Source organism: Pezoporus occidentalis, unplaced genomic scaffold (assembly GCF_034315485.1).
Source record: "Pezoporus occidentalis ecotype Australia unplaced genomic scaffold, CSIRO_AGI_Poc_V1 ctg183, whole genome shotgun sequence".
NCBI lineage: Eukaryota > Metazoa > Chordata > Aves > Psittaciformes > Psittacidae > Pezoporus > Pezoporus occidentalis.
Genome location: NW_026913673.1, coordinates 1,766,441 through 1,794,119, shown reverse-complemented (window position 1 = coordinate 1,794,119; position 27,679 = coordinate 1,766,441). Strand labels below are relative to the sequence as shown.

Below are 27,679 nucleotides of genomic sequence, written 5' to 3'. Positions count from 1 at the left end.
CCTCAGTTTCCCTACTGAGAATTTCACCTTTTCCACATATGTGTGTGTATCCATGTGAAAGAGCACAGATGTAAAAGTTGTAAAGACAGCAAAAGAAAGCAGCAAGGCACACGTTACTCGAAATCAGATGCTGCTCACAGCAAGGCCCTGTTTTCAAGAGGACACCAGCTCTGGATGGATAATTTACAGTATGCTTGGTTAAGACAAGTGGTTTTATCCTGTAAGCAGCCCTGTACCATGGGGTTATTGCAGTGCTGCCAGCACGGGCTGTAAATACCTCTGGACAACAAACTGTTTGTTATAGAGTAATTCAGATGTGTAGCCTGAAGTTTGCTGACACTTAAATACCCCTCTATAATGCTGCGTGTTACTGTGTTTGAGTGGAACCATACCCACTCTGGCTGTATCTAGAGTAGGAGATGGGTTATCTCTCCTGTTACCACTGTCAGCTGATTCCTCCCTTCCCTCTTCTTTTAGATATCCTTAGCATGACAATATCATCCTCCTGCCGTCTTCCAGCCCCTGACATGGGCACTCATTTCTCAGCCCAGATCTTTCATCCAAGTCCTCACTGTTTTCACCATTCAGAAGAAGCTATTGTTAAAGTGACGTCTTAATGCCAGTTATCTGATTGATCTATTACCTGTCTCCCTACATTGGCACGAGGAAAAGAAATGAGAGAATCCTTTAATCATTGGAATTGGAGAAATATAGCTTAAGAAAACCTCCAACAACGAACAGCTTACTTTCAAAGTTAGCAAGTTTCACGTGTTTCACTTTAATGGATGGGTTTATTCCAGCTGAGTCTTGATGTCCCTGGACCCGTGGAGGATTAATGACATTGAATCATGTTCCATGGGTACAAGCAAGGGCTGAAACCACCCCTCTTTTGAGTGAGCATCTTAATAGAATTGGCCCATTTGTGTCGTCAGGCTTAAAATGGGGCAGAAGAATTGGGAGTCTTTTTAATGTTCTGCAGAAACAGCAGCTCTTCCCATGCAGAAGCTAATTCAGCACCTTTTGCCAGTTCTGGAGGGCATGAAAGTGTATCAATAATAATTAACAATATCAAAGATTTAGGAGAAACATGCAGGGACAACGCTTCATGGCCAGGGCATCTTCCATGGAACGAGGCAAAAACCTATTGCGGAGAGGTGCACATTCCTGGTGGAAATGCCTTTTCCATTGTTTATCATGGTTTGGAGCCAGCTTCTCAGCCTTCCATATTGTGGAGCTTGGAAACAAGTGTTGTGTTTAAAAAGACATGTTAAACGGTGTGAAGTAATGTAAGCAAATAGCACATGGGCTGCATTGGAGATGCCTGCGCTGGTGGCTGAGGCTGGTTTGCATACTGATTTGTAGCTCTGCCTTTGCTGCTGCTGGCACCTGATCTTTCTTGCAGACGAGGCTATTTTGCCTCAAGGGTTCTCCTCTGATGAAGTAATAAATAAATAAGGATAAAATGGACCCAGCCTAAAATAATTTTGGAGGTTAAAAGAAGAGAAAGATGGAGGGGGCTGCTATTGATCTGAGCTATTAAAACATCACAGCTACTTTTCTGCTTTAAATGGCCATAGGTTTGGGAGGTGAATATGGAGAAAAGGAGTGAAAAATAACAACTGTGCATGAGATTAAGGGCTTTGCTTGCTAGAGGGGATTGTTTTGTTTTTCCTTGGCTATTCCTTACTATCATCCACAGCCCATGTGCTTGCAGAAATGTAGCAGATTTTTCCAAAGGGTATTCCCTCTAATGAGTGTTGCTTTTAAACAGGCCTTGCAGAAGTTTATTTTTGGAAGGCCAGGAAGGAATCCAGCCCTAAATCCCTCTCCTCTTAAACTCTCAGGTTGCAAGGTCTGGCCAGCCAAGCGCACAGGTTTGCCGTATGCATTAAACCTGACACCCTCTTATCTCATTGCCTTCAGATGGTCCCTGTGATAGCCCTTGAAGGTAAGCTGGCCAGGGCTGGAGCTGCTTTTGTTCCAGCCCCTGGGCCTTGGCATGGATAGCCCGTGGCCAAAGGAACAGCCACCTACACACACAAGTGGGATGAGATACCACCAGCCTTGGCAGCTCCCCCAGAGAGGTGCCTGTTCTGTGCAGGGGGATGATGGGGAGGAGATGGCATTAGGGACGAGGCTTTTTGCTCTGTCTCACCTGAGATGTGGTAAGTGTTGCTTTATTGGCTCACGTCTGCAAGGAAGCTGGGGCACAGTCACAGGTATTTTGCATGAGGTCCTGTGTGGATCTTTACAAGGGCCTGTAGGGACAGGACAAAGGGGAATGGCTTTAACCTGCCAGAGGGGAGACTGAGATGAGCTCTTAGGCAGAAGCTCTTCCCTGTGAGGGTGCCCAGAGAAGCTGTGGCTGCCCCATCCCTGGCAGTGCTCAAGGCCAGGTTGGACACAGGGGCTTGGAGCAAGCTGCTCTAGTGGAAGGTGTCCCTGCCCGTGGCAGGGGTTGGAACTGGATGAGCTTTAAGGTCCCTTCAACCCAAACCAGTCTGGGATTCTATGACTGTGGCAGCAGCTCCTTCCCATCCCTCTGGCCTCCCTGTCCCCTGTGGCATCCAGCAGGTAAACTTATGCTAAAGAAATAAATGCAAAGTCATGGCAATGTTGGCTGAGGTCCGTGTTAAGAGTATAAAAGGAACCCCAGCTCTACAGTGTTTCATAGCTACTGCCCACAGGGTGTCAAGCCCTTCTTGCAGGGTACTACAGCCCTTGGCTTCATGTGAAGGGTAAACCAAGGGCATGCAGGAAAAAAAAGCCCTTGTTTTTTGAATATTATTAAACTTCAAGTTTTCCAAGTTGCTACAAATAAGAAGGAGTAAATTTAAAAGGGACCGTGAAAAATAGGGCAATGAACATCTGTGCTCTGTAGATTTATTTGGTACAAACAAGCAGAAGAGTGAAAGCAGGAGCAGGAGTCATTCCTCAGTGGCGCTTGGCTGTTGCAGGGAGCGTGTTTGCTGCATGGCAAAGAGCAGCATGGGGTGAGAGGAGAGAAACCCCAGCCTCGAGCCTCTGATGTTAATCTTTGTGATGGGGAGGGAAATATTGACAGCAGGATGGTGCTCTCTGGCTTGAATGACAGGCCATATGTTTGTAAAATAGGCTGAAGTACCAAATAGAAAAGGCTTGGGCAAGTGGAGAGAGGGAGACGTATTTTCTCTTTACATGTAAAACTTCCAACACTTGGCAGGAGCCCAGCGACAATTAATCAGCAGGAGCCTTTTAGAAAGCCTCTTCCTAGGAAATAAGGGTACAGGAAAAAATCCTTTAAATTAAATATAATTTAAAACAAAGTAGGGTGTCGGGGGGGGGGGGGAGAGAATGGACTTTTGATAAATACAGATTACTTGGTCTAAATCCATCAGGCCTGATCCTGCTCTAACACCCATCTGTGCCGCCGTTTGCATGGGGCTGAGCAGGGTGCTGATGTCTGGGGGTGCCCTGGAAGGGCTGCAGCAGTGAGGGATGGGGTATGCAGCAAGGGGCACATCCCGGGAGCCCCCAGCCCCGTTGTGCTGCGGAGGAGCAGAGCTCTCACCATGCAGCAGTGAGCAGGAGAAATGCTGCTGGGGGGGGGGGGAAGGAAAGGAGGTGGAGATCGGATTTCTAAGCACCCTTGAAACCAAAGCTGCACTGTTTATAAACTGCCATAAATATTAATTGATATTTAATAAGGTAGGCAAACACAAGGGAAAGTATTGTTTTGGCCAACTCCTACACAGCGATCCCAGCGAAGCGTGAAAGAGTTTGTGTAACTTTCCTCTGGGGTTAAGAGCAGGTCATGGAAGGTCCCTTTTCCTGGCCGGTGTCCCAGCTTTTTAAGCTATAAGGGAACATAGGAGGCTCCTGGGAATTTAACCCAAATACCTGCTGTCTGCAGGCTGAAACTACTTGGCTGCACACAGTGAAGCGCGGAGCCTGGAGCATGGGCATCACCACCCCTTAACTGCCCTGCACCGGGGCTTTCCGGGGGGATTAAGCTGCAAAGGGGGTGACTGTTTTGTCAGATGGGAAGGCTGATGAGGCAATCTGGGCTGTGAATTGATATGCTTTCCCACATAACTTGACAGCTCAAACAGGTGGTGAATGGCCCTTCCACTAATTCACATCGGGCTCTTGTCCCGAGCCTCGTGCAGATAAAATGACACAGAAACAGGTCAGTGTGGGGAAAGGAAAAGCTTTGCGCTCACCACTGCGCCTCGATTCTCACCAACCCTCCTCTGTAACACAAGTTCCTTCCAGGCTTTCTTTGCATAATCTGTACCACCAAAGGGTGGAGCAAAATTCAAGGGAATGCATTCCCACTGCTGGTTTGCAGTGACTTGCTGAGATTTTGCTGCCAGCTCCAGGAAAAAGAATCATAAGAATATTTTTAACAGTTTTATTTCTCTTTATTTCTCTTATCGTGCACGGGCGCATTCATGGGTTTGCACTGAGACCGAGAGGAAAAATCAATGTCAGATAGAATGGAGGCTGATACGATAAAATTAAGATCTAAGATTTCCTGGCTGTGGAGCTACACTCAGAGTCAATCTGTTATGGAAGCATGGGCTTGCAGTGAGTTCATGTGGGGGGTCCGGATGTGAGCCCTCTTTTTGCCAGCTCCTCTCCCTGCAATGTGGGAATTGCTTCATACCCAGGCCACCATCCCACTGCTTCTTGCTGCTGGTGGGGTTGAGCTTCCAAAACCACTGGTCCCCAGGATATTTCCTTACTCTTCTACACGGGGAAATAGCCAGGTCTGTAGCGAAACATCCATCTGAACCCACAGCTGCAATGCAGGGTGTTTATTCCACAAGAAATCTCATTTTTAAGGAAATCGAGGCAACATCTACTGTGATCACTCGCGATTTCCATCTATTCCTGTGATTTTCCTCCTCGTGTTCAGGGGGAGTAGCAAACCACTTTAGTCATCTACCCCACTGAAATGCACTTTGGGTCACTCCTTGAGCAGCAGTAGCAGCCAGGACCCCTCTCACTGCAGCATGCAGAATACTTGGAGCTAAGGGGAAATCTGATCCGTTTGAGGAACACGCCAGCTCCTGAGCATCAAGGAAAACTCGGAGATTTCACAGAGTTTTGGATGGAGTTACTTTTTGCTTTGGTTTGCCTTTCCTTTTCCTTTTCTGTTTCCTCGGTTTGGGGAGGAGGAGTGTCCTCATTTAACCAGATGCACTTCACTGATGAGCATCACCCCACGTTGCACCTCCTTTGGAAAGCACTTGGTATCCAAAAGCAAACCCCGACTGCAGAGCTAAACGTCGCTGCCGGTATTCAAATGGCAGACAAAGGCAGCTTCACAATAGTTGCTGTCTGCACCGAGTCAACCAGTTTTTAATTACAACACCCCACAGTGGAAATTTCACAACACATTTTATCCGTGCGTAAAATTGAATTAAACAAACAGAGCCCTAAAGAAAGCCTTTCCATTTGTCACAGCGGACTCGGCGCCGGAGCAGGGTATTTCCTGCGCTTACACATGGGTTATGGCTCAGGATTGACAGGGGTTACCTTTGATGCAATGCAGATGGAAAAGCAAAATGTAGGGATTAATCCCTCTCTCGCCAGATTATGCAGAAGCGGGAGCAGGTGGCAGGGGAGGCCGAGCCCTTTCCATTTCTCATTATGTCGATGTCTGCGGTGCCGGCCGAGCCGCCGGCGAGTGTGTTATGTGATATAATTGTGCGATGGGAAACAGTGAGGGAACTTCTTCCTTTGTATTTCAAAGGCCATGATGGCATCTTTATTTGATAAAGGAATTGGATTATGTCTAATCCCCGCACTTGGAGATGTTTTATTACACAGAAAACACTTTCTCAGTAGAGTCTTTGCTGCCGCAAGCGGGGTGTAGGATGTGGCTTAGGAAAGCTGAGTTTTCCAGGGATGAGCAGCAGTCCTCAGTTCCTTTCTTTGGGGGCTGGCTCCAGCATGGTTTTATTAAGTCTCAGTTCCAAAAGTAGAAGCCGGGCTGAGCCTTTTAATGAGCATCTGATTAAGAGCCCAAAGCTGGAGCCACCCAGCTTGTTAGGTAAGGTGCTTAAATCAGTTTGTGCTCTGATTCAGGATATTGTGTAGGAATTTAGATTCTTTCATGATGAATAATATATGCATGAAATGTGAGCTCTGTAAATTTAGGGAAACGAGCTGTCAAGCTACCCAAGGAGTACAAATGAGAGGTGAGTGCCATGAGCACAACACCGCACATTGTCTCGGGAACTTCCTTTGGCACCGGCGGTGGGACACACTTCACAGATCAAAATAGAAGCTCAAAGGGGAGGAGAGGAATGACGTGGCCAGGGAGCGTTCAGTGGTTTAGATCATTTGGAATGCTGTGGTGGGCTTGGGAGCGGGATGCTCCTTGGACCTCAGGAGGATCATGGGCGTTTTGGAGGAACATGCATCATGTTGCACCGTGTTCCCCCAAAACAGGCTCAGCAAACAGAGCAGGTGAGGTCCCTCTTTAGTCCCTGCACTCCTATATGTTCTCCATGTCCTCGCTGAGTGCTTCCCAGCGCTGTCTCATGTCAGTAGTCAAAGTTCCCAAGCAAAGCTATGTGCTGAGTGGTGTTAGTGGTGCAGGTCAGGCGTGCTGGGAGGAGAAGCCTCCTTCACCCCAGTGAGCTCCAGCCTTTTAAACCAAGGTAATCCCCTCCCTGGAGCCAGGCCTTGTGCTGCTGAAACCAAACCCCTCTGACCCCGAGCAGGCATTTATCATACCTGAGGGCTGGGCAAGGTTCACTGAACTTCAAGCAGGGCTGGGGCCGGGTGGGAGCTGGGGGAAGCTCTCTGGTTTCATCTCCGGTTGGCACTGACTTTTGAAGCTGGTTTTGGCCAGAGAGCCAAGCAGTGTGAAGCTTGGAAAGGGAAAGGTCTGGTGGGAATGGCTGCCCTGTGCTGGGGCTGGGCTTGGCTCAGCACCCTGCTGTGCTCGCACCCCGGGCTGCCCAAACTCTATTTGCCTGTAGGGAGATGGAACGAGTCCTTCTCATCTCTGCTCTTCTGTTTCCCTCATAGTTAAAACCAGTGTAATGATCCTTATCTCCACTGGCGTTTGGGTTTTTGGGTTACTCTGGGTTTTTTCCCTTCCTTTAAATTCCCTTTAATCTCCAGTTGCGTGGCTGAATTGCAAGTGCTGCTCCAAGCGTGGGACACGATTGCTGCCTGCTCTTCACCAAGCCTGTTTTCTGTGGAAATCTTGCTTGCTTGGGAATAGGTCAGCTTTCTCCCTGGAAACAAGCTTTAGAACCATCATTTTAATGTAGGGACCCATTCTGGGGTGGGATGTGGATATGAAGGGGATGTGCATACATGTCCATGTGCTGTGCTGACGCCGTCTGTGTTGGAAATCCTCCTCCTTGATTCTCTGCTACTCATAAAATCTCACTTGCAAGCTGGAGGGGAAATGGTTTTAGAAATACAACGCAAAGAAGAAATGAGCTTTAAAAATACTGAAGTTTAGAGCTTCAGAAGTTGGTTTCTCTATAAAGCTCATCCATTTCCAACCCTCTGCCATGGGCAGGGACACCTTCCACTAGAGCAGCTTGCTCCAAGAGTCACTAAATGCCTCTTTCTCCAGAGAAAGAACAAAAGCGGGGCCATGGGTTGCATTGGCCAAGGTGCAGTGGGACCAGAGTGATGTGCTGGGGGTGCCTGGGGCAGGTTGAGGAGGGCTCTGAGCCCACCTTTCCAGTGCTTGCACCTAAAAGCTTTTCTCCTGCTCTGCTGCACTCGCTGTTGCCTGCCTGGGAGATGCATCACCTTCCTCTCCTGGCTGACCAGTGGGCAATGCACAGCAGCATGATTCCTGAGGCCGGTATTTCTCTATACAAGCGCTTTTGAAATCAGGAAAAATGGGGGGAAATTGCAGTGGGCTTAGCAGACAAAATTGAGCAGTTGACTGTGGCAAAGCATACAGTACTTAAATGCAAGAGCTGATCTAATCGTTGTTCGCAAGGAACCTTTTTGCTGCATTTTAGCACACAAAGCTTTTCGTTTTCTCTTTTGTGGCTTGAGCTGCTATTTAAGAAAGCAAAAATCAATAAACCTTTCCAGCTTTCAATCTTTTGCCCCAAAAGGTGTTTTTTTGGGTAGTGTTTTGTCATTCATAAGCTGTGGCGACAAATCCTTGACATCATTCGTGGCTAATATCGATCAGCTCTTCCGTTGCGCCAAAGGACAAATAGAAATCATTTATCTGTCTGGACTCCAAAACAGCAAAAGACAAAGGGCTCTGCCAGCCACCCATGACAATCAGCAGCTGAAGGTATTAGCAGGGGGTCAAGTTCAGAGGTCAGTGGTCAAACAGGTTGTCATCAGTTTCTCACAGCTATCAGAGTGGAAAAAGCCAGCTGGGTTTATTAGCCAAACCCAGGGAGGCTGGAGGCGGTGGGTGCTCCATGGCTGGGGATGCGCCTGCTCTGGGTGCTGGTATTCGCTTCCTGGTGCAGGAAGTGTTGGAGGTTTGGGTTTATTCATTGTAAATACAGGGTCTTAACTCCACCTTCACTGCGGGAACTGCTGGGGCTAAGAGCCAGGCTCAGGCAAACAGGAGGAGCTGCGGTTTTCCATGATCCCATCAAAGCTGGCATTGCTCCGAGCAATTCCAGGATCCGTTTGGTTTGATGTTGTTAAATGATTTTGTTCAGTCTTATGCACTTGTTTTGGGAACAGCCTCTTCTTGTCTGCCTCTTCATACTTATCCACAGTTAAAATAGACACCTACGTGGTCCTCCTTTCTCCAAGCCCATAAAGAACGTGGGCTGCTCTGTTTTATGGGAAGCCCTTGATCCATCATTCAGGCAGAACAGTTCAAGAAATCCTTCAGGAAGCCAAAAGGGAAGGCTCCAACCAGAGCTTGCAGATCCGCCCACTGGCTTTCCATAAACCTGGGCACTTGGGGTTTCCATCAGTCAGCAGGCACTTCAGCCAAAATGACTGGAGCAAGGGAAGAGGCTGTAGGTAGTGAATAAAGGCAGATCACCATTTCCTGTGCTGCTGAGGCATGGTGAGGCTGTACACCAGCCATGCAGCCCCAGCATGCAGCCCTGAGCATCACAGCTCTCCATCAGGATGCACTGGTGTCAGGCAAGGGGCTGCAAAGGGTTTTACACATCTGTACACCCAGCTTAAAACCCTGATGTAGCAAAGGTTCACGTTAGTATTTGTTGTTTGCATTTACTCTGCAATAGCAGCTCCTATTTTTCCATGTTCTGAATGCTTCCATGGGCTCTCTACCCCTTTCCCACTGCATCTCACCACAATCATTCTCCAGGATTTTATTTTAGGGGGCTGGCAAACAGAGATTCAGCTTGTATTTAACCATGAGCGCATCAGTGGGGTCTCACTCACAGATGATGCTCACACAGCACTGACAAGTGGTCCAGGCAGCCTGGGGAGAAACACGCTCTACACACACTTGGAGGTACCTTTTATTTAAACTGTGACAACTCCCCTTCCATTCATCAACAACCAGTTGAGGCCGTGGAGACTTCCTTACAAGAAACAGGCATCTCATAGTGCTGTACAAGGCGCTCTCTTTGCATGTTAGATAGCTGGGGAAGTACTTGTGCAAACGTAAATTCCCACTGGATAAATCAGCTGGGTACAGGATGTTGGGAGCCACAGCATCGCTCCTTCACACTACAAAGTTGATGTGGTAAATGCAGCTTTTTTTGCTTAAATTTCTTCTCAGAGATCGAAATTCTCCCTTTTATTTTATTCTATTCTCCCAAGGACACTCTCAAGGTCACCACGAATCCTGATGCTCCAAAGAGTGTATCAGGGATACAAACCCATTTCACCAGGCTATTGTTGTATGTATCCTCCTGTGCATCCAACTTCATTTCCACTTCAATTTTATCAACCTTCCGCTGGAGACTCAAGGAGATAGGAAACAAGTACTGACACGAATTAGCCCGGAGATTGACTGATATAGCTCAGCCAGGGAATCCTGGGTAAAACCTTCTCTGGGCTCGCTTTTCCTCTCTCTCTGCCTCTTTTTTTGCCTCCTTTCCTTTTTTCCTTTACCCCTTGTTTTCACCCACGACAGCTGTCTTTGTCGGTCGCCTGTCAGAGATGTCACCAGGCCTGTCCAGGATGACAGACAGGGCAGGAAGCCTTTTGATGGGGTAATTTGCCCAGAATGCCCAATGCTGTGTATTAAAGATGGCAGCGGGAGGCAAAGGCTCCAGGGAAGAGATCCTCATTAGGCAGCCATGAGTAAAAACCCCCTTTCTCTTCCCAAAACTGTTGTGAACCCCAAAGGTGCTCACACCTTTGTTTTAGGAGCTCATGGGATTGCACCACTGCCTTTTGGGAAAGCCTTGCTCCATCCATTGATGCTCTGGGGATATCTTGGTGTGTGTAGGGTGGGCTGGGGTGGCACCATGACATCGCCTTTCCATCTGCCTTGCGCTCGCAGCCTGTCTCCCCTTGCCGCAGGCCTTCAGGTGCTGTGATGTCTCTGGGATGAGTATGGGAGGAGGAAGATGCTCTCGGCGATACACTGCTAATGTCCAGTGCGGTAAACAGGTTGCTGTGGTGTTTCCTGCTCTTCACTGCACAGACAGGCTTGGTGGTGGTGTCAGATGCTGCTGGTGGTGTTTGTAGGTTTTACTGCGCTCAGAAGCGATGATCCCAGTGGAGGAATGGGCTTATTTCATAGCATCCCAGCAGCGCTCCAAGTGGGAAGTGCCCAGTTGGAACGTTGTGCAGAGGGAAGCTGTGGTTCCCTTTGGGGCAGGATAAGGACAGGGCTGCTGGAGCAGCGTGGTGCTCTGCTGCCTCCCCTCTCTGCAAACTTCATCCCCTCTTCTTCCTCGCTGGGAAATTTATGCCCTTTGGGTTCAAAAAAAGGCTCCTGGAGGAAAAGAGAAAAGGGAGAAAAAGAATGAAAATGATTTTAATTTTTTTTTTTTTTTTTTGGCGTCGGCCTGAAGCTGATATTGAAAGTGAGTAAATTTTAATGAAACGGTGCAAAAATGACATCATTTACTCAGAAATCATTAATTTGTCAGCATTAATATTTCAGCTCCAACATTGCCTGTCATTCTGTGCCAGCAATGACTGATAAATCTATAAAAGTGTGCTGCTAATTTACTGAATATTTATGTGCAGTGTCATTTGCAGAGTAGGGCTGGAATTTATTTCACTCAGGATTCAGCTGGAGCACATTTCTAGCAAAGCTCAAATGAGCAGCGCCAGCCTGTGCACAGCAAAACTGACCCAACTTCGTCAGGAGCCCTTTAAAGGGAGCGGAGCCCTGGCTGCGGCGTTCCCCGTGGATGAGGCTGTTCCAAGGCTGTGTCCCGCACGGGTGGCTCGGGACAGGGCACGGCAGCTGCCAGCCCTGGGGCTGTGCTGACATGTCTTTGTCATCGCTAGAACGTTTTTCATCCCCAGACCTCCTCAGAGGTGGCAGCTCATCCGGTCCGCATCCCTGGGGGATGCGCACGTGTTGGGAAGGAGCGAAGTGTTCCCTGCCTTCCCTGACTAGTGGTTGGGTGGGAATTCCTGTGCCAGGTGGGAAAATGGGGAATGGGAAGTGCAAAGCTGGGTGCGAAGTTTAAAGGGGTGAGGTGGGAATGGGAAATTTGGGGTAAGTTCTGCAGTTCGGATGGGTTGGAGCTGGCTTGGATTGACCTTTCCAGGGAGCTCAGGCTGCTTCTGGCGGAACCCTTCCTTGCGTGACATGGGGCCATGTGCAGAGGACACTTTGGCTCCCAGCACGGAGCATCCACAGCAGGCTCTATGCTGTGGTGAGGGTTATTTAATCATGCCGGAGCCTTCCTGCAGCTGCAGCTCCCCAGTGTTAGTGCTCTGATCCCTGTTAACCTGCCAGGAATGCCGCGCTCTGGTGCTAAGTGGGATGCAGCGCAGCCATCCCCTGGGTTTGTTGTGGGAGAGGGAGTTCTTTGATGGATGGCTCGGTCACTGAGAAATGTGATTTTGGGTATGCCAGAACCTGTTTGGAAGCTCAGGCTGAGTCTGGACAGTGCTTCTAGGTAGAAAGAAACAAGGAATGGATTTTTGGTGGCTAGAAAATAACGTTTCCCTTTGGCAGTTTGAGAAGGAAGTTTTTGGAGTGTTCTATTTTGAAATTCCAATTTGGGAGTGAATTTATCAAGGGTGTTTTCAACTTTGGCATTATGGACTCTTGTAATGAAATAGGAAGCTTCATTTTGAGTTGAACTGAAGGGCTTTAGGTTGGTTGGGGCAAAAGCAAACATTTATCAGGACCAGGGGCTTCTTCCCTGTAACCACTCAAGTCACAGAGCACAAAATGCTGTTACCTTCACCTCTGAAGTTTAGGTGTCAAGCACTGACGGGAGGCATAGGAGAGAGGCACTGGGAGCCTGCAAGGTGGCCAGAGCCCTGTGCATGGTCTCCAGGCACCATCCCCACCACATGTCCCCATGGTTGAAGGTGCTGGTGGCTGCTCCTTGTTCCAGATGGGAACTGAGTGCATGTGATGGGCTGGTTATTGACGCACCAGCATCACTTCAGGCTTGCTTTGCTCCTTATGAACCTCCTGAACGTGAGAGCTGAGCCATCCGTTAGGCTGCAGACCACAGGAACTGCTGGTAATTAACAGGCAGATTAATCCAGTAGAACACAAGAGCCTTATTATAGTCACATTTGTCACTTTCATCAGAATACTATCATATTGTATTAATATTTATTTCTCACTAATGGGCTGCGAAATGAGCTGGGGGATGCTCCTGGTGGGATGTGGTGTTGGAAGGTGGGAGCAGCGCGGTAGGGGCAACAGGGACATGTTGTGGGGAGCCTGTTGCCTCCCAGTAACCCTGGGGCTGGGTGGGGGAAATGAGTGTTTGCCCACAGTGGCCTGGCCCATGCCCTTTCCATCCTCACCCTTTCCCAAGTGTTGGGAATGTGGTTGTGGTTCTGCCCCTGCTCACTTCCAAGGCACAGGAAGAGGGAGCACAGCTCAGGATAAAGAGACAGGCTGGACAATGCAGACCCTTCAGGTCTGACAGATTTGGGCAGTGCTGTCAACAAGACAGAGATTTACTTTAAGGAAGGGAAAAAAAACCCTTGCTTACACTTCAGCACTCCCATCTATTACTCTGGAAAATAAGGATGGCGTGAGAGCAAGGAGTAAATCCCTTCTAAAAATACACTGGGTGAATGCATTAATTTTCCATGGCACGTGGACGAGGGTCAGAGAATGAATTTTAAGCTTGATTCATTCTCCAAAACGAACCTGAAGCCTTTTAATTGTTGAGTGTTGGCATAAAAACATATTATTGATGAAGCTGTGGCTTGGTTCTACATGGCCCCTCTGCCTTTTTTTTTTCTTCTTTTAAAGCAAATCTCATTTATTTCCTCCTCAAAGGTGCTGTGGAATCTAATCGGAGCATTATGAATATTTCATTTTCAGAGCAGGGTTTACACAATGCCAGTGTCTGGTGGCTCGGACGGTCCCCGCTCAGCAAGCTCCAAGGTGGGGAGCTCCAGCAGGTCTGCTCCAGTACAACACTGGCTTTCTGCTTGGTGCCTGTCGACCGGAACTCATCAGTTACTGCTCATCTCAGGCTGCTTTTGTCCTGTGGCATCTGTTCCTCTGTAATTCATGTGTGTTGCAATGGGCACTGGAGAGACCCCGCAGTCGTAGAACTTTAGTGACTTTCTTAAAGGTGATGGCATAATACAGTAAAAGCATTCCACAGGAGAGGAAAACTCCCGCTCCTCAGCTTAATCATTAGTAAAATATTATTTCCTACAGTGTTAAAGATCTAATTGGCCCAATCAAAAGGCAAATTAATTGTGGCTCATTTGGAGAGATCTGCATGTGTCCTCGCTTTTGTGCAGAGGCTGCATGGAGGGGCTGTGGCATTCCTGAAGCTGGCAAAGCTGGAGGCTGGGAATGCTGTCCTCTGCAGCACAGGGTGTATGCCCTCAGAAGGGACTTAGTGCTGGCTGGGACATGGGAGAAGGACAGTGATTTCTCAATTTTATTCTGTTTTTAAACCTAAACCGCTCAGATTTTCCCTGTCGCTGTTTGGAATTTCCCTCTGGAACCAAAGGAATGGGTTTGTGCTGTTTGACCAAACAGAGCAATTCCCATGTCCACACCAGACCAAATCCCTTTTCATCTGGGAAAACACTTTGTTTTCCAGTCTTATGAGGTCTGTCATCTTTTAACAGGGGAATGAGTGGTTTTTGGAATTGCATCCTGGCTTTTTGCAGTGCACTGAAAATCTGTACCAGTTCTCGTCTGTAAAATCATGGTCCCCGCTCCATTGGATGGGTTGGGAGACAAAACTCATTATCAGTTCAGATCAAAGGATTCTCTGGGATGTTAAGAGGGACTCTTCTGGGCCTGTATGTGATGTGGTTTGTGTAGGGCCATCTCCTGTCCATTCCCTGCAGGGAGGGTGAAGCATGTGCCAGCTTCCAGCACTGCTCTCCACCAGCTTTATTGTATTAAAAATACATTGAACAATTCATACCAACAAGTCCCCACAAACCAACAACCTGCAGCCACACCTCATTAATCCTAATTTCCTATAACAGAGTACATGTTAAATGATCTGACCCCCAAACATACCACAAAAGCACTTTTCAAAGGCATTTCGGGCATCTTGAGCAGCCACTGTGGCATCGCCCCAGTGCTCCACACATCAGTACCGGTCCCGTGCGATGCTCAGCATCAGCCACTGGGCTCAGGTGTGTGTCTCATCACAGGGTCTCTGTATTCCTGCACCAGTTAAATATTCACCACTGCCATATCCTGCTGTGCTTTGCACCCACGGCATTGCTGATGCCTTGCTGGGAAGGGTTAATGCTCCCCAGGCTGGGATTCCCAGCATCGCTGTTTCCCTGCCCTCCAGTTTAGCATCACCTCCTTCCAGGACTTCCCCACCGGGGGCCTCCTTTGTGCTTCCTCCCATTGAGCCCAACCCCACCTAAATGTTTTTCCTTCCAAGATATTCCCTGCATTAAGCTGAACCAGCCCAAATTGTCTCACCTTCCCCCTCCCTCTCTGATAAATGCTCCCTCTGCAGTTAATGGAACCTCCCCGCACGTCCTTCATTTGTCAAAGATCGCAGCCTTTTACGGCGGGTCATTATTTCACCAGGAATTGGAACAGAAATATTTCCAGTCCACACCAAGCGATCTATTTCGCTTCCCCACCCACCACATTAGCCTCTGAATACTCTCATTATACCATTACTAATTAGAAATTCTCTCAAATTGGCGGCTGCATTAAAAAAAAAAAGACAATGTGCTGAGCATATGGCATAATATCCTATTAATGAACACTCTAAATTCAAACTCAGGTCAGCTGCTCATTTCTTGCTCCTGACACTCAGGCAAGGGGGGGAAAAGCAAGCTGCTTTCTTTTTTCCTCCCCTTTCCCTTCTCAAATGCGTAATAGTCAATAGGAGGGATGCAGCCATGCCTTAGCCCAATGCTTTATTTTATTTGGCTATTTTTTAGGGGATTATTATTGTAAATGATAATAACAAATATGTATGTATATATTATATATGTATAGGTTCATAAACCCATAGTGGATGCTAATTGTTGGCCAGTGCTCATCCACATGTTGTGATGTCCCCTTCTTTATACAGAACAGCAAAGCAGGCCGCATGCTCCCCCAGAATAACTTGTGTCATATCACAACCAAGGTGAATGTCGTTGGACATAGTGCAGAGATGGGGTGAGGAGAGGAACTGCAGCAAACACACTTTATTTTCCTTCTTCTTAGTTAACTAACTGGGCTAATTGCACCAGACACTCGCGCCGTGTGAGTGACTTTTTGGGTTGACCTCACCTTGTGCCTCATTGGCAGAGGCAGAACCAGGGTATGAGATGGCTCCTCAGCATCAGCTGTAGGGCTCCTGGGGGGGTCATTGCAGCAAGGGGCTTCAGTGGCAGGGCTGGGGCCTGGGGATTGCCCTGGGGACCTCAGCATCAGGGATAGGGCACCCACGGCCGCTGCATCCCCATGGTCCTGCTGACGTCCAGGGAGCGTGTGAGCCCGGCTGCTCGCTGTGAGTTGCTCTAGTTGCATTTCTTAGGCTTGATGGACATCTGCCAGTGAGTGGGGAGGGCTGGCTGTGGGTATCCATGTGCTTCTGGAGATGGGCAAGGGTTACCCACCTTGCCAAGGATTATGTTATTAATTAGGGGGGTTTAATACCATTCTGCAATACGGTAAAATAGCAAATCCTTGTGCCTTCCTCTTCTCTGGGCAGACGAGCTGTCAGGGCTTTAGCTCTCATCAGTCTTGTTGTCACCAAGGTTTATAAAACCACCAAATGATATGATGTCAGCTGATTCTTTAATGGGATAATCATTAGCCAAGACCTGAGTAAGGTTTTTTCCTTGCCATCACTAATTTCACCTCAAGGTGAACGCAGAGGCAGAGCCCTCCGGCGCCGTGTTTGCTGTGATGTATGTGTGCGCTGCGTGCCATTGCGCCAATTCCCGCTCCTCCTTCTGGGATGCACCCTCAGTGCCTGGATAGCGGTTGTCACAGCGGGATAAGTCACAGTATGAAGGTTGTGACTGTTGTCCCTTGCAAAGAGACTTCAGTGGGTGTCACAGGGCTTCTGGCTCCAGCTTGGAATTCACCTTATCCCATGGTTGCCAGCACACCCTCCGTTTAACCGGAGCATCCGCAGCAAGGGATGCAGGAGGGCAGTGTGACCTTCCAGTAAAAACTGAAGAAGTTTTGGCTTTGCAACAAAGTGAAACTTTCTGGTTGGAAACAAATACTTTGCCTCATCAAGAATCCAATTTTCTGTCAAAACAGTTTTCATTAAATATTTCCAAGCAGCCCCGGGTTAGTATTGATTTAAACTGCTACAAGAAAGAGAAGAATGAGGCTTTGTCTCTACAAAGATCGTGTTTGCCCACCAATTAAGGTTACAGTAGAAGTGAGCAAGTGCCGCCTCCAAAGGGGGCTTGTTTAATGAAACACACTGTAATTATCCTCAATAGCTGGCATAGGCTGGTGGCGCAGCCAGACACAGGTCAGGACCCTGGGCACCGAGCACTAGGAGCAGGGCCAGGAGGTCTGTGGAGCTGCTGGGATGGCCTGCAAGCAAGGGGACCTGTGGAAAGACCCTGGCCTTCACACTCATGTTGCCTGCTTGGTTTTCCAAGTGCTCATGGGCTATCACAGCTTGTGCTTACTGTCTCCTTGGTGTTGCTGTGATTTTGGGTACTGCATTCTGTGGGACATCGTTTGGACTGGGAAATGTATAGCTTATGGCCATAAGACAGGCAGCAGGGGTGGATGGTCCTCAGCAATCATGAAGCTCCAGTCCTGGCCCTGTGAGCTGGGACATTGTGTATCTACAGCTTGTTGTCTTGCTGTGCTGCTTGTTATGGGGGAATTGGGACAGGATGGATGATGGGTGTCGGGGTCACTCAACCTGGGGAGGACAAAGGGGCTGGAAGAGGCTGGGGAGAGCAGGAGAGGATCTAGAGCTGGATCTGTCCCTCCCCGCCAAGTGAGTCTCGTGTTCTGAGGGTTAAAGCCGAGATGAGCTCTGTGCAGCCCAGGAAGAATTGAGGTTTTATTTCATTGGCACCGGGGTCATTCCTGATTTAATTATGTAAAAATTAATGTGAACGTCTTCCTTGGTATGTATAGGCCATCCATGGAAATTGAATTGGGTGAAATGCTGGTTAAACTAATCACTTGCAAGTCATTATGATGGCTAAGCACAGGGATGTTGTAATCTGTTGGGACTTCTCAAAGACCTGATTGAAGACCAAGTTGAAGACCCACAGGTTTAATCAGAGGGGATCAATGGTGTTGCGCTGTGATTTTTCCTGTTAGCGAGGGGCTCCGAACCGTTTCTTCCATCCCACAAATCTGAAGGGCTTCTTGTACACTTCCCAAATCCCTCCTGATCCAGCGGCTGTGGGTGGAGAGCTGCAGTAGATCTTGGGGTAGTGATCAGCTGCTTGGTTTCACTAGCCAGAAACACCAACACTGCAGCATGGCACAAGATACTGTTTTTATATCCCAACAGGATCTATGGATTATCTAATCAGTCTTTCTGTATCACAGCCAATTTCCTTGTTATGTTGTATTTTCAGACCAGTAGCCTCTATTGCAGCACAGGATTCATGCTAGATAGGCAGCCTTGGCTCAAATAAGAGGTAGTGAGAGGTGAGAATCCATCCTTCTCATAGTGCATTGCTCACACGCTTTACTGATTACACTGCCCATAAGCTACACCTCCACTCTGTGACTTTGCCCAGTGTGGGCTCCTACTATAGGTTTGTGCCATGAGTTCCTCTGCTGCAGGAAAGAGCCCTCAGTATCAGTATTTTCCCTTGTGAAGCTGAGTTATGTCTGAAGGGCCAAGCTGCTTGTTTCCTCCTGAAAGGAAGGGTCTGTGGTTGGATCACTTAAACACAGATTAGGGATCCTTACGTTAGTGCACCTTCCCCTGTTATTATACGTGTTATATGTGTAAATGTATACATGCACACATGTGTGCATACACCTACATGTGTAGTTTCAGTGCAAGCAGGGTTGGTTTGAGCTCTGCAGGGGCAAGGCTCTGGTCCTGCAGTTTGCTGCTCTGCTGGGGCTCTATGGAGGAGCCTGGCCAGGCGTGCAAGCACCCAAGTGAGGGTCTTGCAGGGTCTCTTGGGACCTTGCTCCTGCAGTCATCACCTTTCTGTAACCTGGGTGCTGGATTTATTTGTCTGCATTTTAAAGGAATAAAACCCTCAAATCGGTATTTAGAAGTGCAGGAACAGCTTGCAGAGCATTTTATCCATCTACTAATACTAATAACCACCTTTGCAGGTAGCTGGAGGGTGCTGTTCCAGAGCTGCTTCCCAGGCTCTGGCAGAAGGCAGCTGATGTCCATAGCAAATCAAGATGCTTGTTGTAATGTTCCCCAAAATGTAATTTGATTTGCCTTTGTCAACAAAATCGGTGGCAACATCCCCTGCCTGAATAAATATCCCTGCAGGGTAGCACATGCTTTGTAAATAATTTTCATTGTAAGCCCCTCTTCCTGGCGGGGTGGAGAGCTGAGAACATTCATCAAGGAGCACATTAAGAAAATAATTCTCTTGTACCTCATTTGTGCAATAAATGAAGTCCACAGATTTCTGCTTCTGCAGCAGGGAAAAGTAAAGAGCTGAGAGCAGAGGGGAGTTGACATTGGGTCTCTTTTCAATGGCCATTCCTACCTCCCTGAGACCCCTGGCCAGCACCTCCCCATGAGTCTGGTGATGTGAGCACATCACCTTGTAGGCAGGGGGATGAGATGCTCCTTTGCAGTGCACCCCAAAAATCGAGTCTCTCATCCCTGGCCTGGAACTGAACATCTTGGATGATGCAAAGGCTGGGCAAAGCCTTACCCAGCTGCAAGGACTCTTTGGCCAGGCGTGAACCACTGCAGCCAGACATAAAGTAAAGGTTATTTTTCATGTGAGAAACTTGGGGATATTCACTTGCTTGCAACCTGTGCCCATGCCTGAGTGCAGAAGGGCTTTGAGCCAAACCCCAGCCAAGGCCTCACTTGCCTCTGGCTCAGGCTCTGGGAGCTGCACTCTGTGCTCTGCACCTTCAGGAGTCACCTTCAGTGCTCCTGCCCCTCAGGCTCTGCTCCCAAGCAGCATGGAATGGGCACATGATGAACCTATAGGACAGGGCTCAGTGGTTGGGAAGGAAACACCGAGGACATGGAAGAGTTTTGGCCTCTGATTAGCCACACTTTGGGTGACCAGACTGTTAAATCCCTACTTACCAACCCCTTGTCTCGGCAGAGAACTGCAGCCCAGGTCTGTCAAGCTGGGAGAATACCAAGATGGGAGGAAGCTTTGGTTTTTCCCTTGTAGAAATGTAAATCTGTTATTTATATATGTTTTATGGATGGCATGTTCCTATCCCCAGGCATTTTGCATTGGAATTCAACTCATTGCAAGCCTATTACATGTTCACTAACTATAAACCATCTGATTTATATTCATTAACCAGTAGTAGACAGCAGCAGTGGCATAACTGTAGCACTGGACATGCCTCTGTCGACGGGTGAACTAAATTTCAGTTAATTAAGGTGCTGTAATTGTTGTCCAGTACAAGTGTCTTCAGGGCATTCACTTTGTAACTAATTTTTCACCCCAACCTTCCGTGCATACTTGGTTGCTGCTCTGCAACTTTGCTTAAGCCATAAATTACAAGGAAATCAGCTCTCCTGCTTGCCTGGGAGAAGAAGGCCCATTTTCTGCTTCTCGCCAAGGACAGCGGTGGTTTAATGATTAGCAAAGTGCAGAGAAAGCAGGAGAAGGGTTATAATCCCCAAAGCAGAATGGGAACCCACGGTCAGCCTTGGCTTGCCTTCACTGGAGGCTTTTGCTCAGAGATGGCAGGAGATGCTCGCACGATTGAGTTTGCCGACACAGCTTCGAGCCCAGCCTGGTTCAGAGGAGACCTGGTGCAAAACCTCAGATGGGTTAAACCTGGTTACTAAGAAATTAAGGGTTCAAACACCAAAGTCAGCTCTCAGCTTTCCGGTCTGAAGCGTTCCCATAATGTAGGAATCATGGACCAGATTTAAGTGTGGTGGTTCTTTCCTGATGAAACCTGAGGAGATCGATCATGGAATGGTTTGGGTTGGAAGGGAACTTAGAGCTCATCCAGTTCCAAGCCCCTGCCAGGACCAGGGACACCTTCCCCTAGAGCAGGTGAGATCCAGAAGATCCTTTCATAGCAGCAGTCCAGAGTGAGCAGGGAGGGAGAAACCCCTTTTCTGAGAGCCCTTGAAGTGCCCGTTGTGCATGTTTGTGGGGTCCAGTCTCATTGCCCTCTCTCTAGTAAGGGATTAGACCCTCTGCCTGCTTCAGGCAAGCAGGTCTGGGGGTGCCACTGTGGGGTCTGCAGGGCCAGGGCTGTCTAATGGGTCCAAAGTGAGTGGTTGGTAATGAGGAGCTGAGGAGCGATCAGTGTGAGGGAAATAGAGACCCCGCTGCTCTGGAGCCTGTGCACACCAACCACAGGGCAGTAATTAGGTGGGAAGCTGGATGTGGAACTGAAACAGTAATTATGAGGAGCTGCGAGATGCTGCCGTACCGCAGCCTTCCCTTCCTCCTCTGCTGCTGCCTTCCCCCCCGCCCTGTTCTTTTACTCTCTTTGGAGTAATTGCTGCTTTGTTTGGTTTCCCCCAAAAGTTCCAGTTCAGAGAGGAGCCTTGTGCAGAGGGACACTTCCTCACCTCGCTTTTACAGCAGGTTGGAAGCCAAATGGAAAGTGGTTTCTTATACTTGATGTGAAAATCAGCGTGGGGCAGCTTAGAAGGTGACCAGCCCCGAGGCTGTAGGGGAGGGCAGCTCACACGGGTGGCATCAGCACTGAACAGGACGTTTTCCCTTTGCCTTTTGGAAACAGGGCAAAAAACTACCCTTTGCTGTAGGTTTGGGCTGCCTGGGTTTGGCTGTGTTAAAGGTATCTCCCTGAGATATGCTGCTCAGGGAGTGTTACTTTGAAATGGTGTTTCTGGTTGCACTGGCGCTTGATGTGCAGTGTTTGCATGCATGCTTTAGGGGTGTAACCTGAATGAGGGGCTTGATTTTCACATGTGCTTCAGTAATGGAACGAAAGCCAAACCTCCCCTGTATGCTTTCAATTTAGCCCATGTTAAAGACAATACAGCTTTGCCTGCAGTAGCTTTTTTAGCTGTCCTGTGCGTGAGTAAAGTCTCCCCCTGTGTGGCTCTGGTGAATGCCTGCAGACACCTCTAACGTGTGAAGAGGGCACTGGAGCTTCTCTTTGTCTGCTCAAGTTGCCTATTGATCTGACAGCTCCTTTCCAGACCAGCCTGGCAGCAGACATATGCCAGTCTCTCTGATAGTTCATGTTCACTTATTAATATAAAGATTCAACTTCACATTCGCTGGAGTAAATCTTGCATGATGCCTCTGACAGTAATTCAGTTGTAGGCTCAATCAGACGCTGGATCTCCAGGCCATGGCTATCCTGCTAGCCTTTTCCAATTTTTCACTACACCAGTCATGAATAAATCACCAAATCACATCAGATTGCTGAAAATGGAAATACCAGAGATAGGCACCAGTTCAGTAGTCAAAGAGCATCACCTTCCCGCAGCGAGCACACGTGCTCTGTGCTCCCTTGTCTGCTCATCACGTCCCGTCCCATCATGCAGGGGCCCCAAAACCCTACAAACCGCCAGCCTGCATCCCGCACATCCTCTGTGTTTAAATGCAGATCCCACCGCGTGTGGACTCTGGCCAGGGAGAGGCAATTTCTGTTCACCAGACACGTTGCCAGGCAAGCCATCAGTAGTTTCCAGGTGCTCTGAGAGCAGGGTTTGCCCTCTCATGCGTGCTGCAGACAAGCGCTGCTCATTTTCAGTACTCAGTAGTAGAAAAAGCAACAAAATAGTTGAGTTTTCCAAGCTTGTCCCCTGCTCTCAGTGAATGTATTTTGCAGAGGCTCCAGTCTCACAGGATGTGTGACCACAGCATCCCTGGGCGGGTGGATTGCAGCTTGAAGCCTTAGGTCTATCTGTTTGATTCCTTCTGGTCCTCTTTTGTAATACTTGTATTTTCTCTGTTGTAATCCAGGAGCTTTTCTGCTGGAAACAGAGCAGGGGGAGATTGGGAATGCTGGGGCAGTGCTGAGACCCATCTGTACCTCTTCATCCTGGGATGGGAGTCCCAGATAGCACAGGCTGGGTCTGGGCGCGTGGAGCACCCCACTCATGCAAATCCCAACCACCACCATTTAGTTACCTACCTGATGCTCCGTCACTCCCAATTGGATTAACCTCTAACCCTTCTCTTTGCACCCACACAAGGGACTCTGAAAGGCTGAATGGTCTCCTTTGAAACCTGACTCAAAGGGGGAAATCTTGGTTATGGCCTTGCCGCCGACGTGGGTAGGGCTGGGGTCTTCTCACCCTACTCTACCCATTACAGATGTGGGCATGTTGGTGCCTCTCGCATGCAGTTGAACTCCAGCATTGTTCTGTGAGAACTACGGACAAAAGGAGCTGCAAACTTGGCTTATTTAAATCACTTTAGGTCAGAAAATCAGCTACAACTTCACAAAAATAAAGCCTAACTCACCCCTCCTGAAATAAATCCATTTCTTTAAAATTAACCCCCTTAATTGCGACATCAGTTCTGTTTGTGGAGGGTTTGTCTCATTGCTAATTCCTGGGGTTTTATCTGCGTTGTTATATTCAACCCCCTGCTAATAAAATGTCAGATTGCCAAATATAACGAGTATCCCTCCTATTGCAGCAAACCACTAAAATCAAACCTTACAGGAGAGGCAACAGAAAATTTCTATCACGCTCTTCTTACCCGAAATCAAAAGTAGAGTATTATTAGAGATTTCATTAGGATGAAGCAGATTGGTAATGAAATTACATTCCAGCTTTCTACAAACCCAATGTATTAAGGAGGTTTGATCAATGATGTTCACACAATTAATTTGGTCTGATTGCTGGGGATTACTCTATCGACAGTCACATTTCACACTTGTGGGGTTTCTTGTTTCCACAGTAAATTCTCCACGATGTCAGATCACCCGATGGTGAAGCAGGTTTGAAGCCCCAGCTCTCAAAGCAACTTCCAGCGGACCATGACAGGAATCAAGGTAGGGATGTCACCGCTCTTAATTGCGTTTATGATGGTGTTACTTGTGGCCAGCCAACCTCAGGAGCCCTGAGCAGTCTCCAGGAGCAAGCAGAAATGGATGGAGAGCATGTTAATGCTCTCCTTGAGCAGCCTGGAGACTCTGGTTGGTCTGATTTGCCGTGCCTTGGTTCTGGAGGCACTCAGTGCCTGTATCATGGTGTCTTCCTGATGATGTGTGTCTCTGAGCTGTGGTTACAAACTGGTGCTGCTCTGCCAGCGTGGGCAGTGCCAGGTACCAGGCACTGCTTTGTTGGGTGCAGGCCAAGGTTGGGCTCTGGCACCACTGCTGGGAAGAGTGCAGAGCTGCTTGCTTGGCAGTCAGACGTCTCAGTTTGATCTCAGTGCTGGTGTCGCACAGCTGGCAGCACATCTGGAAGCAGCACTGAGGCAGGAAGGAGAAGGGGAGGGCAGCAGCTCCATAAATCACAGCGTGGTTGAAGGGAGCTCTGCTGCTGGTTGGTTACTGTCTGTAGGCACCCAGGTTGTTCTGAGCAGCAACAAACTGATTCTTTGAGGCTTTACTGTGTTGTCCTTGTCTGTGGCTGTTGGACGGGCAGGGAATGTTTGTGGACCCTTTGTGTTATCCTTTGGTGCATCATGAATGATTAGATGACTTTTATATAAGAAAATGAAGTGGGTGATATCATGAGGCAGAGGGAGCTCTGCCAGTCTCCGTTTATTGTTGTTGAGATTTTCAAAGCTATTTAAGGAATTTTAAAGCAAATTCCAGGAGAATGGGATATCATCCAGAAATCTTGACTGTTCCCTCTTCAGTCTTTATGGAGCTCTTGCTCTTCGTTGCGTCATTGTGGGTGTCCTGCGAAGGATGGGAGGTATGGCTGTGGTGGGTGAGGGCTGATGTGGCATTGCTTGGCTGGTCCCCAGCAGTGGAGCAGGAGGAGCTTTCCCCACCCTGGCATCGTCCTGTGCAGCTTCATTCCTCATACACCAGAGGGTGTAATAAATAGTAATAAATGGCAATAGGTGTTACCTGCTCTGCATCTGTTTTTAGGTGAGATCTGGGTCCACAATGTGCGTAGAGTGCCTGCAGTGCCAGAGAGCCTAGCAGGGCCTCCCAGCTCATGGGGTTTTGCATGACTTGAAATGCAAAGGTAGGAGAGAAAGAGACAGTTGATCTCAGGGGGTAAAAAGTTCCCATTATAACATTCAGATTAATTTTAAAAGCCATTTTTAAACCTTTAGTTAAGAAAAATACCTAGAATTAAGTGCTTATAAAAACTACAAAAACTGAATAATACTATTATTAGGGCTTAAAATGAGCTTTTTTCCCCCCTCTCTTTTACTTGCATTGATCTACTGATGGATTAGCTGGGAATCAGCAGCAAGTGACCTGTGAAGTTCCTTTTTTCCTCCCTAAGAATTATGCATTTGTTAACATTTAAGTTACGGAAGGAGCTGGTTCCATGGGTCGGGTCTCTGTGTCTTAGAAATGACCCTGGATTTCAGCTCCTCCAGCTGATCTTACCTGCAGGACTCCTTGGAAAGCTTCAGGAGTTCAAGACCAGGAAAGGAAAACCCCTTTTTCTTTTCCTAGGGACAACCTTTGCCATATTTTAGGTACTTTCTGCTGAGTACCCAGGTGTACATTTTCAGTGCCAAGGAAAGGGGGAGATGTGCCGCTGCAGGGAGTACACAGGAGGGGAGCAGAAGAGCAGGGCACACCATGCTCCCATCCCAGCCTCTGGATCCTGTCTTCTCTATCTGCAGACAGCAAAGATACCAGGGATCTAATTTTTCGAGATGAGCCATCTCATCTGTCAGCAGCTGAGGGAATTACAATAAGAATATGCTTTTTTTTCCCCCTCTCTCTTAAAACAGCAAAAAGTTTTTATCAAGATGCCATTTATCAGCAGCGCTACCAGCCGCTAGCAGTAGGCATCCTGCCAATCACTTTATGGAAATAGGGAAGGACTTTAATGTTTGGATGCCCATCTGAATCGACTCTTGTTCATGTCAGCAGATCTGATGTGAAAGCAAAGGTGCCCCTATGCAGTCTAGTTACCATCAAACCTGTAAGTGTCAGCAATTTCAAGGCAAGGAACACAGTGCTGATGGTGGGCAATGTCACTGGTTTAACCTATCTCAAAGACATTAGCTCCTGCAGTCTGCTCCTGCTCCGTGGCTCGCAAGGATTAGTTATGCCCGAAGTGCCCCTGCTCACTTAATCTCTGCAAATAATTCTGGAGGTACCTGCTTATCCCCATCTTCCTCTTGTAACAAATTCCTCTGTTCATCTCAGCTAGCTGCAAATGTGGCCAACAGCTATTTGGCTTGGGCTTTAAACTCTGGGATTTCTCATGGTGCTTTAAAGCAAAGCGTTGACAGCAGTTACCATCCTGCAGCCCTGGCTCCAGGGGCAAACTCCACATGGATCTGCTCTCTGAGAGCAAAACCCTTTGGGACAAGGCCGCCTTAAGAGCCAGGGGTGAACTGACACAGCTCAAACTGGAGTCACTGTGTGCCCAAAACACTGGCTGTGGTGGTACGTGGGGACGCTGGCACAGTGGAACCAATGCTAACTACAGGGTAGGAGTGATGCGGCTGTGTCATGAGCACACGTATGCTATCAGGCTCTCTGGGTTGTTTTCCCAGAGCAAATTTCAGCACTTCCCAAGACAGCCTAAACTCTTCTGGGCCCTGCCTGTCCTGACCGAGGTGTAATTGAATGTAGAGGAACCAGGATCATTAATCTCCAGGGCTGTAGGTGTTTCGGCTGAGCAGCTTCCCCAGTGGGATCGAAGTGTGGAGCTGAGCTCTCGGCTGCATCCCGCATCCCTTTCCCACCTTTGTCTGCCCCTCACAGTGTCTGGTTTCGGGTAGGGAGTCATGCTGGGCTCCAGCCTGGAGCCCTGGGTCTCTTGGAGCCAGGAGTTTAATTCCTAGGTCTCTGCATGGAGAACCTGGGGGAAAAAGTTGCTGCAGTGCCTGGACACAATGCATGTTCCTGAAGCCAAGCCTGTAATGTGGTGTGGAGGCGTTTCCCTATGTGCCTAAACCTGGGATGTGCTCCTGTTAGAGGGGTGAGGTCAGGCTGAACAGAGATGTGCCATGGAAATACAGATTTAAATTCACTGGGAGGTGTCTGAAATCAACCTTGGAACGTGGGACTGTGTCCTGACACACAGAAACACCCAGGTCCCCTGTCCCTGTGCCTCCTTCCCTCTTTGTGTCCTCTCTTTCCCATGTCCCTTCAGGCTGTGCATAATTTGGAGCAGGGATGTCTGGCAGTGCCTAACACCCTGCTGCCATGCCCTCCGCGTTTTGTTCTCCTGATGCTTTCCCCAACCACCTCTGGGATGCAGAAGGCTGAGCCAGGCGTAGGGCTGTGCCTTCCCGACACCATCCCTCTGCTCCACAGGCATCTCCATCCCCTCCCTGCCCTCCATTTGCATAGCATTTCCATGAAGGTCGGGGTGGTTTTGGAGGTGACCCCAAGGGATGCTGGAGGCAGGAGGAGGGTAGAGGCAAGACCAGCCTCGCGCGGGCACTGCCGGCACCGCTGCTGCTGTTGACACTAGAAGTGATTAACATGGGTAGGACAGTGAGAGGGAAATAAATAACATCCTAATCTCTGGCACCATCATTCCTTTGATGAGAACAAAAAATATGAAGACTGAAAGATCAAAATAACTGTATTAGAGCATGAAAAGGGAAATGCTCTTTTAACCACCGCTGTTCAGATATATCTCCTCAGATCTGACATGCTGTAATATATTTGTAACACAGATATATATTAGGGGGTAAAGCTGGTGATTAATTTGCTTTACCTTTTCAGAGCATGTACATAAAAACCTACATTAGCAGAATTAGCATTTTACCTGTCTTTGAAGATCTTGGCTTTGAAATGTATAAAGTCATGTTGATTTTATGTCTCTCAGAAGAATAAGAGTTGTTTTTTTACATGGAGCCTCCCCCGGCCCACCTCCTCCTTGGTTCTTGTGCATGGTGCAGGCAGAGATGCTCTGAGTTTTGTCTC

At 48.3% G+C, this 27,679-nt stretch overlaps 1 long non-coding RNA gene across 6 annotated transcripts in view; it reads left to right on the top strand.

Moving 5' to 3' along the window:
- Positions 1–27,679, top strand: part of LOC134162196 (uncharacterized) — a 209,633-nt gene that overhangs the window by 99,522 nt on the left and 82,432 nt on the right. For all 6 annotated transcript variants that reach the window (XR_009964238.1, XR_009964239.1, XR_009964242.1 and 3 more), the window contains exon 3: positions 23,548–23,641. This is a non-coding gene — a long non-coding RNA (uncharacterized LOC134162196). The remainder of the gene's footprint in view (positions 1–23,547; positions 23,642–27,679) is intronic.